Source organism: Gorilla gorilla, chromosome 16, assembly GCF_029281585.2.
Source record: "Gorilla gorilla gorilla isolate KB3781 chromosome 16, NHGRI_mGorGor1-v2.1_pri, whole genome shotgun sequence".
In the NCBI taxonomy this organism is placed as follows: domain Eukaryota; kingdom Metazoa; phylum Chordata; class Mammalia; order Primates; family Hominidae; genus Gorilla; species Gorilla gorilla.
Genome location: NC_073240.2, coordinates 56,595,746 through 56,609,035, shown reverse-complemented (window position 1 = coordinate 56,609,035; position 13,290 = coordinate 56,595,746).

Sequence of the window (13,290 nt, the reverse complement as noted above, 5' to 3'; positions counted from 1 at the left end):
CTAGGAAGAAGTTCTTCCAGGAAAGCCAAATGTTGAAATTCAAACAACATTCTAATCTAGACAGTCACGTTTTGAAATTTAAAATTTACACTTAGAAATTATTTCATCCATTGTGGAAGACAGTGTGGTGATTCCTCAGAGACCTAGAAGCAGAAATACCATTTGACCCAGCAATCCCATTATTGGATATATACCAAAAGGAATATAAATCATTGTTATAAAGATACATTCCAGCGTATGTTCATTGCAGCACTATTCACAATAACAAAGACATGGAATCAACCCAAATGCCCATCAGTGATAGACTGGATAAGAAAAATGTGGTATGTATACACCATGGAATACTATGCAGCCATAAAAAGGAACTAGATCATGTCCTTTGCAATGGATGGAGCTGGAAGCCATTATCCTCAGCAAACTAATGAGGAACAGAAAACCAAACACCACATGTTCTCACTTATAAGTGGAAGCTAAATGATGAGAACCCACGAACACGTGGAGGGGAAAACACATATGGGTCCTGTCAGTGGGGGCGGGGGGTAGGGAGAGCATCAAGAACAGCTAATGGATGCTGGGCTTAATACCTAGATGATGGGTTGATGTGTGTAACAAACCACCATGGCACACGTTTACCTATGTAACAAACCTGCACTTCCTGCACATGTACCATGGAACTTAAAAGCTGAAGCAAAAAAACAAGAAAATATACAAATAGCCAACAAACATACAAAGCAATGCTCGGACTTATTTTATGTTGAAGACTGCAAGTACTTTTGCATGTCTTCTGTTCTCTAAAAGTTTGTGCAGTACTCTGGCATGTATTTAATTGTTAACTTTTTTAAAAAAACTATGCCTTCTTTTGAAACCACCTTTTTTTTTTTTTTTTTTGAGATGGAGTCTCACTCTGTCACCCAGGCTGGAGTGCAGTGGTGCTATCTTAGCTGACTGCAACCTCTGCCCCCTGCCCCACCGGGTTCAAGTGATTCTTGTGTCTCAGCCTCCCGAGTAGCTGGGATTACAGGTGCCCGCCACCACGCCCGCTAATTTTTTATTTTTAGTAGAGACAGGGTTTCACCATGTTTGCCAAGCAGGTCTCAGACTCCTGACCTCAAGTTATCCGCCCAACTCAATCTCCCAAAGTGTTGGGATTACAGCCGTGAGCCACTGCGCCCAGCTGAAACCACCTCATTTAAAGCGTCTGTTTTCTTACAGTTTCTTTCACCTCTTTAAATTTTAAAATCACTTATTCTGTTTTATTTTAAATAGAACAAGTACAAATTGTAGAATGTTTAGAAAATACATATGCACCGCCAGATTAAAATGCCTACACAAAAAATAAAAAACTATAATTTCCACTCAGGAGCTTAAGGATGGTGGTCTGGTTTGAGGAGGAGCTGTGTTTCCACTGTAAGCACATGAGTTTCACTTAGGTTATATGTTTACTAGGGGGGGCTCGGGTGAGAGGCTGATGCGGATTATGTAGAGGTGGGCTAAGCCCCCAAGTCATACCTGAGTGTGCCACTGTAGCTCCTATAGAGGCAGGAATTTTGCTGAAAGTCGCCCTCCCAGTACTGAGGTGGTCCCCACAATACTGAAGGTGTTCCCTACTGAAGATCATGGAAGCTGTGGGCAGAAGCAAACATGTGGGAAGAGCTGGGAAGCAGCATCCAGTATGAAGTGCTGGATCTAGCACCTTGAAAGATCATCACCAGAACAAAGGAGGCACATTGGCACCTGGGTGGTTTATCAGAAAGAAACAGCCGGTAGCTGGGCATGGTGGAGCACGTCAAGCAGTCTCAGCTACTTGGGAGGCTAAGCTGTGAGGATCGCTTGAGCCCAGAGGTTCGAGGTCAGTCTGGGAAACGTAGTGGGACCTTGTCTCAAAAATTTAAAAAAGGAAAAGAAAAGAAAAAAAAAAACGGCTAGAAATCACGAGCAGTGTTGAGACAGGACAACTAGGAGGGTAAGGCCACTGCTGAGGAGGTCGCAGGGGGTCACCTGGGAGCCAACCTCTGACACTGAGGGGAAGGCATAGATTGTGGGAGAGGCATCTGTTTGTTTTTTCTGGTGCAAGGAGAATAACAAAATGCGATCAGAAGGGCTAATAGACTGCAGATGGAGCTCAGCCCAGCTGAAGGCTTTGAACTGGAACCAGCCCTCTAATTTTCAGCAGTGCGTGTGGCCCATGAAAAAGAAAGAGTGAAATTAAACAAAGGATCATCAGAGGCCATTATGAGTTACTCTCAATGGGTGAAATAGCAGATTGTATTGAGAGAAATAGTAGGGATTTGACAGTGAAAGGAATCTGATCTGTATCCTGTCAACAATAGGGGAACTATTCAAAAGTTACATGCCAAAGGGTGGGATGATGGGATGTGCACTTCAGAAAGCTCATTCTTTCTCTCCAGGGGCAGTAAGACCGGGAGCCGGCCTTAGTTTGGAGAGCATTCCAGTGACACAGGGGAGAGATGGTGGCGGTCTGAAGTCAGCCTGGAGAAGCTGGGATGCAGAGATGTGGGGAGGCTGAACTGCCCTTGTTTTTGGAGAGGGAAGGGCAGGAAGGGCACAGACAGGAGTGTAGGCCCACACCTAAGTCTCTAACTGGGCCAGCTGGATGAAAGCTGCTGCCGCCACTGAAACAGAAATAGGATCATGGAGACATCAGAAGGGAGGCTGCTGGCAGGCGGCTGTGGATCTAAAGGTGGGTAGAGATATGGAGGTTATCAGCAAATAATCATTAGCCCGTGAGGAGACCCTGTTACACGTGCAGCACACTAAGAAAGCTGATTGAATTATCAAACATCACTTCTGATAAGCAAATTCTAATATATTTTATACTTAATAGAATAAGTGGTGAGTGGGGGAAGACTATAAACAGTGTAACTGGTAGTTTTTCCTAGCCAAAAGGAGGCTTTTAGGTTTTTCTTTTGTCTCTGTTAGGTATTCCAAGTTCTAGAATTATTGCCAACAGTTTTCTCTGGTGTCCTGTTCCACTCAGGGTGGAATTCCTCCCCACACCCGCACATGTGTGTGCACAACCGTAGCCTGATGGCTGCTGATGACCTGGCTCCCATTCCCAATCTCCCTGGTGCGAGGCCCAATTTCTCTGCAGTTGCTCTCACCTGAGACCCTGCCTGTGCCTTGCACTGTAAAGTGGTCCTCTTGTTGCTCTTCACTTTGGCATCTAGGTGCTAGAAGGCCAAAAGCTGTAGGAGCTCTGGCCCCTGCACCTGTGGATAACGTCACTGCTGGGTAACAGCCCTATGACTGCCATAAAGAAGTTTGCGTGGGTGGGGAGTGGGGAGGCTGCAACTGGCCAGGTGGCCCTGGGTAGGGAGAAGCACAATGAAAATGGACTCTGAGGCCCTTGGAAGAGTGCTGGAGAAAAAGAAATAGAGATTAGAGATGAGCTAGGAAGGCCTAAAAGAGCACGAAGGACATGGGATGCAGGTTGCTTGGCAGGGAGTCTGTGTGGTCTCAAGCACTACCTGGAATAAGCTCCTGGCAGCCCCAGGATGGACGACCAGGTAAGGTAGCAGACCCTGGAGGGGAGCGAGAGAGAGCCCCTCCTCTCTACCTTTCTATCCCAAATAACAAGTGACCCTAAAGTCTCTTAAATGACTAAACGTAGCTCCCTCTCGGGGCTGGCCCCCATAGCAGGAATGGTGAGGTTCAAGAGAAACCAAATATGCTCTCGCCTGTTTTCTGATGACTGAACTTAATAGCAAATAAGGCCTTTCATTTCCATACTTAGAAGACTGAAATTACAACACAAAGGAAAAGACTTCTGACCCCAAATGTATTCATAGTAAAAGATAAGAGCTGTTCCAGTATTGATAGAGGTTAGAAAAAGGGACACTTCTCCTAGGTTGGAAAAGAGCCCTGAAATAGAAGATCAAGAGCCTGAAAGACCAATATTCTCAGCATTGCCATTTTATCTTAGGCTCTGTCTACCTGAAGCCAATTCAGACCAAGAGAAACAGCTGGAACAGTTTCCAGTGTGGGCAGTGATGGTCTTTGTCACAGCATAGGTCATTGAATTATTTCATCTGCATAAGATTTCACTTGGGGTTTTGTGTAGGAGAAGTATTTCACAAATCTCTATGTCATGAAATACTTCCAAGTATTAAATTACCCAAAAGATGCTTACTACCCATGGGCATGAATTCAGAGGGCAAATATGCTTACATCAAGAGGGACAGACAAAAATGTGAGGTTTTCCTTAATTATATTGGTTCCCTAGTTATATAGAACAGACACTACATCTCTGAGTCTACAAAATCTTTTCCAGAGTGCCAATAACTTTTTTCCTTTGACTCAACCTCAGCCCACTCTGCCAGCAATGTGGGACGGCCACAATCTGAAGCCTGTTTGCCAAGTTATGGGGGCTTGGAAGTCTTTTCAGCTGGTAGAACAGAGGTTTCCCAGCCCTTTTGTTTTATTTATTTATTTATTTATTTATTTATTTATTTATTTATTTATTTATTTTGGGACAGAGTCTCACTCTCGCCCAGGCTGGAGTGCAGTGGCGCAATCTTGGCTCACTGCGAGCTCCGCTTCCCGGGTTCACGCCATTCTCCTGCCTCAGCCTCCTGAGTAGCTGGGACTACAGGCACCTGCCACCATGCCCGGCTGATTTTTTGTATTTTTCGTAGAGACGGGATTTCACTGTGTTAGCCAGGATGGTCTCGATCTCCTGACCTCATGATCCTCCCGCCTCGGCCCCCCAAAGTGCTGGGATTACAGGTGTGAGCCACCGCACCCGGCCTCCCAGCCCTTTTAAAATGATCTAACATGCATACAACAGAGGTTGGAAGAGTGACTCAGCCACTAAGTGAGTGGATACTTTTTAAATCCATGATAAATATGCTGGAAAGCTATCTAATTGTTCCTCATTAGGAACATTTCTTCCTCATTAGGACATTGAAGAATGCTGGAACACAATTCACTGAATCACTCTTACATTTAGATCGCACTTTTTAATTCACTTTAATGCATTTTCGCATTTATTGTCTCCTCTTATTCAATGCCAGTAAAGGAGATAGGGCACACTTTATCATTCTCATTTGATAGCTCAGAAAGGGAAAACAAGACACAGCAAGGGTTTGCCTTTGGGTGCACTGCAAATTAGGAGCCGATCTAGAAGTTGCAGTCAGCCTCTTTGGGTGGTATCTTGGCCCTACAACTTCATAGCTTGTGTCTAGGACGAATGAGCTCACCTAAATCTCACTCTGCCTGACCTGCAGGTGAGGTCTGGAGGCAAACTGTCTATTTGGAGTATCAGTCATATAGTTAGTGTTTCTTTCTCTCTTCCAGACACAATGGGTGTTGATAAACGAAATGCAAACCGTCCATCCCTGATCCAGGGACTAATGGGCAGTAGGACCTAGCCAGATTTGCATTTTTTCATATAGACTTCTTAGATTCTTAAACCAGGACTCGCAGTGAACGGTATTCTCAAAATAACTTGAATACCAGCAATAAATAAAATCTCCTAAATAGTTAAATATTACAACTAATTAGAAATCTAATATATTGAGATGCTTTTGGCTCAGAACACCAGACGTGACTTACAGAGGAGGCCGTGGCAAAGATTCTCCAGCTAGGGTGGCTTAATGAGGGCCTTTGTTCTATACCTCTGAGTTCTTTGTTCTCTGTGTCTTGATAAGTTTTTTTTCTGTCATCCTCTCCCCTCTGTGTATGAGAGTAGAAAGGGTGGGTGTGTATGTGTCAATTATCTGCAATATAACCAACGCCTGATCTATTACAAGGGCTTTCTGACCTGGCTACAAACACTTACATGCTTAGTTTTTCTCCTTTACTTTATTCTGACAGTTTTTATCTCAGATCACTGACACCACTGGTTATATCAGCCTCCTTTTCCCTCTCTTCAAGAAGAGAGAAACTGTTTATCTTAAGAAGTTTTATGGTTTAGGTGGGAACGATCTGGCTTCCTGCAGAGCACTGAGAGGAAGATCCAAAAAAGAAAATAATCCTGTATCTCTGGCATTTCCTGACTGCCCAAAGCAGCCTTCTACAGCTGAGATTGATAAAAACTTCATCAGAGGCACTGGTCAATCAGACTACAGGCTTTTAAAACATTACTTACTGTGTGAGTCAGATTAGCATTTAAGATCCTGGTCTTTTCTCTGCAGACAATGTGACATATATTTTTTCCATTCTGTATGGTATCACATTCCAAAAAACTCAATACAGTCCCTAAAGTAGTTAAAAAACAAGTACAGTTTAAAATGTAATTTGACATTTCTGAAACACACAAAAGCTTTCTTGAATAAATTGAAGGATAGGTCCTATTCTTGCATAGGATGACTCAACATTATAAAGATGTCATTTTCCCTAACTTAATTTAAAAGCTAATGTGATACTAACAAGCTTTTTTTTTTTTTTTTTTTTTCTCCCAGACGGAGATTCACGCTTGTTGCCCAGGCTGGAGTGCAATGGCGTGATTTCGGCTCACCACAACCTCCACCTCCAGGATTCAAGCAATTCTCCTGCCTCAGCCTCCCAAGTAGCTGGAATTACAGGCATCTGCCACCATGTCCAGCTAATTTTGTATTTTTAGTAGAGACGGGGTTTCTTCTTAATAGGCTGGTCTCAAACTCCTGACCTCAGGTGATCCACCCGCCTCGGCCTCCTAAAGTGCTGGAATTACAGGCGTGAGCCACGGCGCCCGGCCTACTAATAAGTTTTTTTAGATGAGTTGATATCAAAGTTTACATGGAAAAACACATCCAAGAATAGGTGGGAAAGCACCAAAGAAAAGCTATGAGAGCTGAGTAGCTCTATAGGACATTGAAACGTATTGTACTATAAATCCTCTATGATTAAAAGTGTGGTAGTACCACATAAATAGACAAATAGACCAGTAAAACAGGATAGAAAGCCCCAAAATACACCAGAGTACATATCAAAAATTTAGTAGATTTTAAAGGTGGCATCTCAAATCTGAAAGCAAAACTTGACATTTTTCTAAATGGTGCTTTTAGCAATAGGCAAAAAGTGGAAATAGCCTGCATGTCTGTTGCCTAATGAATGGATAAACAAAATGTGGTACATTCATACAATGGAATATTCAGCAATAAAAAGAATGAAATACTGGTACATTCTGCAGCGTGGATGAACCTTGAAAATGTTACGCTAAGTGAAAGAAGTCAGTCACAAAAGAGCATATGTTATGTGACTCATTTATATGACATGTCTAAAATAGACAAATCCATAGAGACAGAAAGTAGGTTAGTAAATGCATAAAGCTGAGGGATGAGGGATAACAGGGAGTGAGTTTAGGGTTTCTTTTTGGGTAACGAAGATGTTCTAAACTCAGATTGTGTTTGGATGCAGAATTCTGTGAATACACTAAAACCTGTACGCTTGAAAGGGGTGAAAGTATATTATGAAGTTGATAAAGATGTTTTAAAAATAATGAAGGGACAAATGACCAAAACCCAACAGAAAATGGGCAAGATCTTTTTCAAATATATGAAAAACTGTTCAGATTCACTCATAATTAGAAAAATGCAAATTAGACAGTGAGATACCTGTCATATTGGCAAAAAAGAAGTATGGTGATACATTCTGTGAGTTGTGAGGAAACAGGCATTCTCATACATTGCTGGTAGAAATGCAAACTGCAAAGAGAATTTGGCAATACCTAACAAAACTACATATGCAATTTAATTCAGCAATAGCACTTCTAGGAATCATCTTGAAGATATAGTTCTAGCAATGTGAAAAAATATATATGCACAAAGTTATTCATTGTATCATTTCTGGTCATTACAAATTTAAATGCTCAATCATAGGAGATTGATTGAATAAACTAAGGCTCATCCATAAAGTAAAGTATTAAGTGGCTCTATAAAACAATGAGGAGGCCGGTAGCAATGGCTCACACCTATAATCCCAGCACTTTGGGAGGCCAAGGCAAGTGGATCGCCTGAGGTCAGGAGTTCGAGACCAGTCTGACCAACATGGAGAAATCCTGTCTCTATTAAAAATAATAAAAATTAGCTGGGCGTGACGGTGCACGCCTGTAATCCCAGCTACTTGGGAGGCTGAGGCAGGAGAATTGCTTGAACCTGGGAGGCGGAAATTGCAGTGAGCCCAGATCACGCCATTGCACTCCAGCCTAGGCAACAAACAGCGAAACTCCGTCTCAAAAAAAAAAAAAAAAACAAAAAAAGAAGAGTCTATAAACCTGGTATCAGTAGAATCTAGGATATACTGTGAAGTGAAAAAATAACATGCAAAAGAGCATTGATAGTATGCTATCCTACATGTAATAAAAAAGGAATATAAGAAAAAATACATGTACAGCAGTTCCTCCAATAACATCTTTTCTTCAACATTGTTTCATTATAAGATTCATGATGAAAATAAGTCGATTCCCAGCTGGGGCCACCGTGCCAGAGTTTGCACACCCTCCCAGGTAAGTGTGGGTTTTCTTTGGATACTCTGCTTTCCTCCCACATCCCAAAGGTGTACCCTTTAGGTGAATAGGCATGTCTCAGTTGGCCAGGATGAGTGAGCGTGTGTGTGCGCTCTGTGTTGGGATGGTGTCCTGTCCAGGATTGGTTCCCACCTTGCTCCCTGAGCTGTTGGGATAGACTTGGGCCACCTCCGATCCTGAGCTGGCAAGAGCAGGTTGGAAAATGAGTGAATGAATGGACACAAGTTATTGTAAAATAAAAATTCATGAAGTAGATGATAATTATACACATGCTTGACAAACAGTGCGGTGTGAAAGGACTCAGGGAGCCCACCATATTTATGATTGTTTTTGCATTGTGTGGTGGGAGGGGGTGCTCCTTACAATTTCCCTTTGCAAACATTTATTCTTTGATTTAACCCACCATCACTATGACTGCCATCACTTACTGATTCACCAAAAGTTGGAAAATTGTATCTTTTTTTTTTAAGACCGTGTCTTTCTCAGGCTGCAGTGCAGTGATGCAATCACAGCTTACTGCAGCCTTGACCTCCTGGGCCCAAGCAATCCTCCTACCTCAGCTTCCCAAGTAGCTGGGACCACAGGCATGTGCCACCACGCCTGGCTAATATTTTTCTTTTTCTTTTTTGTAGAGATGGGGTCTCCTTGTGTCACCCAGGCTGGTCTCGAACTCCTGAGCTCAAACGATCCTCCTGCCTCACGCTCTCAAAGTGCTGGGATTACAGATATAAGCCACTGTACCCAAAAATTATCTTGTTTTCATCTTTCTTAAATATAAGTGTAACTCACATTTATTTCAATGTTTAATATTAGAAGTGTTTGAGAGGCCAGGCATGGTGGCTCATGCCTGTAATCCCAGCACTTTGGGAGGCTGAGGCGGGCCGATCACCTGAGGTCAGGAGTTCGAGACCAGCCTGGCCAACATGGTAAAACCCCGTCTCTACTAAAAATACAAAAAATTAGCTGAGCGAGGTGGCGGGTGCCTGTAGCCCAGCTACTACTCGGGAGGCTGAGGCAGGAGAATGGCATGAACCCTGGGGGGGCGGAGCCTGCAGTGAGCCGAGATCGTGCCACTGCACTCCAACCTGGGCGACAGCGAGACTCCGTCTCAAAAAAAAAAAAAAATAAATTAGCCAGGAGTGGTGGCATGCGCCTTTAGTCCCAGCTACTTGGGAGGCTGAGGCAGGAGAATCGCTTGAACCTGGGAGGCGGAGGTTGCAGTGAGCCGAGATCACGCCACTGCACTCCAGCCTGGGTGGACAGAGTGTGACTCTGTCTCAAAAAAAAAAAAAAAAAAGAAGTGTTTGGGTTTTTGTTGTTGTTGTTGTTGTTTTGAGACAGAGTTTCACTTTTGTTGCCCAGGCTGGAGTACAATGTCACAATCTCGGCTCACCGCAACCTCCGCCTCTCAGGTTAAAGCGATTCTTCTGCCTCAGCTTCCCAAGTAGCTGGGATTACAGGCATGCGCCACCACGCCCAGCTTTTGTATATTTAGTAGAGACAGGATTTCTCCATGTTGGTCAGGCTGGTCTTGAACTCTCGACCTCAGGTGATCCACCCACCTTGGCCTCCCAAAGTGCTGGGATTACAGGTGTGAGCCCCCACACCCAGCTTGTGTTTGGGATCTTCATTTAGAAGTTTGGTGATGTTTTTGTGATTTGAAATTTTGTGTAGAATTTTGCTTATTTATATCAATTAGCCTATAGTAAAACTGGTTTTGTTATACTTCATTGCACTTAAAGTTGAAGTTTCCAAGAGCCTATCAATGACCTTAAGTGAGAACTTACTGTGTTTGTTCAGAAGAAATACAGGGAGGATAAGCCAGAAACTAAAGACAAAGCTTACTGTTATGGGTTGAACTGCATCCCTCCCAAAATGATATGTTGAAGTCCTAACTCCCAGTACCTCAGAATGTGACCTTATTTGGAAATGGAGTGATTGCCAATGTAATCAGTTAAAATGAGGTCATACTAGAGTAGGGTAGGCCCTGAATCCAGTATGACTGGGGTTCATATAAGAAGACAGCCATATCACAGCACTTTGGGAGGCCAAGGTGGGTGCATCGCTTAAGCCCAGGAGTTTGAGACCAGCCTGGGCAGCATGGCAAAACCCCTTCTCTACAAAAAAAAAAAAAAAAAAAAAAAAAAATTCACTGGGCGTGATGTGAAAACCTGTAGTAGTCCCAGCTCCTTGAGGGGATGAGTCAGGAAGATGGCTTAAGCCTGGGAAGTCAAGGCTACAGTGGCAATGGGCTATGATCATGCCATGCTGCTCCACTCCAGCCTGGGCAACAGAGCAAGACCCTGTCTCAAAAAAAAAAAAAAAATCAACCAGGATTGGGGGGAATCCAAAGTAGCATAAAATAGTAAAAAAATTAATTGAATTGCAAATAACTTCACTGAAAGGAGTAAGGAAGAAAAGAAATAACTTAAATAACTTTGCAAAACAGTATTTTGATTGGATAATATAAGGCCAAAGACAAACTATATAAATACTGTACTCTAGTTAATAAGTAATTCTGAAATGACTATAGGTATATACCAGTATAGAATAAATAAGTAAATATACTACAGATATTGAAAGCCACATTTCTCAAGGTTCCAGAAGGAAGTTACCAATAAGAAAAAGGGGAAAGCCTGGAAGGAGCTCTATGGTGTTGGATTAGATTTGCAGGAATAACGATGAACCTGTGGTTTGTAATATATATAAAGATACATACATACATACATACATATATACATACATCTATTATTCTCCAATAAAAGGAACCAGGTCTCTTTGGAAAAAATAGTTCAATCCAGGGCTGGGGCAGGAAAAATTAAAGATGAGGCTGGAACCTCTTGTGGTTACAGAAAGCAAGGAAGTGCTCAAAAACTAATAAAGGAACATCAAAAGGACACAGGTGCCAACCTGAAGCAGCTCCTGATAGAGAAAGCTGGAGCAAATTGAGCAAGAAAATAAATGACAGTATTAAGATATGACCCATAGAATAAAATAAATATGCATGAGTCCATATTGATATAAACAAATAATTGAATAAATAAATACATGAAATCCCAGCACTTTGAGAGGCTAAGGCAAGAGGATCCCTTGAGCCCAGGAATTCAATGCTTCAGTGAGGTAAGAAAGTGCCACTGCACTCTAGCCTGGGGAACAGAGCAAGACTCTGTTCCTGAAAAAATTAACAATTAAAAATACTATATATAGGGTAGACTACTCTTCCTTACAGAAGAATTCCAATTAATGTGAGAGGAACAAGAAATTGAAAAGCATGATTAGGCAAACAAGACTCACTGATGGATGCTAAAGTGGCCAAAGGTGGGAAGAAAATAGGACATGAGCATATTCTCTATGCATCTCTCAAAATATATTAATTGCCAAGGAAAAACAGTAACTTTATAGTGGAGAAACACTGTAGACACCATCTTAACCAAGTGTCAAGGTTAACTTGAGCAATAATAAGCCATTTTGACATCATATACCTCCCGACCCTAATATGAGGCACTGAGAAGGCCACGGCATCATTTGTGGCCTTCTTGCCAAAAACTAATAATGAGAAAACATCAGAAAAACCCAAATTGAGACACAGTCTACAAAATAACTTACTCTTCAAAAGTGTCAAAATCATGGAAGACCAGAAAAGCCTGAGTAACTGTCCCAGATTGGAGCTGACATAAAGATATATGACTGCTAAATGAATTATGGGTTCCTGGGTTGAATCCTAGAACAGAAAAAGCATGACAGGGAAAAAAAAAAAAAAACTGGCGAAATTCAGAGAGGGTCTTAAAGTTTTGTTAATAGTAGTGTATCGATGTTAATGTCCTGGTTTCCGATATTGAGGTATGGTTATGTAAAATGGTAACATAAAGGAAATCTAGATGAAAGGCATATAGGAAATCTTTGTACTGTTTTTTGCAACTTTTCTTTCAATCTAAGATTATTGCAAAATATAAAGAAAATAATGTAGTTTGAAATTTTTATCAGTACAGCTATTCTACCCTCGAAGTTTTATTTTCCTGATCCACAACTATAAACAATATTTTTGCCTCTGTTTCTTTGTTTTTTTTTTCTTTTCAGATGAGTCTCACTCTGTCGCCCAGGCTAGAGTGCAGCAGCAAAGTCTTGACTCACTGCAACCTCTGCCTCCTGGGTTCAAGCAACTCTCCTGCCTCAGCCTCCTGAGTAGCTGGGATTACAAGCCTGCACCACCACACCTGGCTAATTTTTGTATTTTTAGTAAAGACGGGGTTTCATCATGTTGACCAGGCTGGTCTTGAACTCCTGACTTCAGGTGATCCGCCTGCCCAGGCCTCCCAAAGTACTGGGGTTACAGGCATGAGCCACCACACCTGACCCTGCTTCTATTTCTTGATTTATAAATTTTATACATTACTATTTACTTCCTACTGTAATAGATGATTTAGCTCAGTCATTTTCTTACCTGAGTAAGCCCTCAAGTCTCAATTTCTCAGTTGACCTGATTTTTGGGGTTATTTTTGTTTGTTTGTTTGTTTGTTTGTTTGTTTGTTTGTTTTTGAGACAGAGTCACACTCTTTTGCCCAGGCTGGAGTGCAGTGGCACAATCTTGGCTCACTGCAGCCTCTGCTACCTGAGTTCAAGCAATTCTCCTGCCTCAGCCTCCTGAGTAGCTGGGACTACAGGCACCCACCACCACGCCCAACAAATTTTTCTATTTTCAGTAAAGATGGGGTTTCACCATGTTGGCCAAACTGGTCTTGAATTCCTGATCTCAAGTGATCCTCTCACCTCAGCCTCCCAAACTGCTGGGATTACAGGTATGAGCCACCGTACCTGGCCTCTGT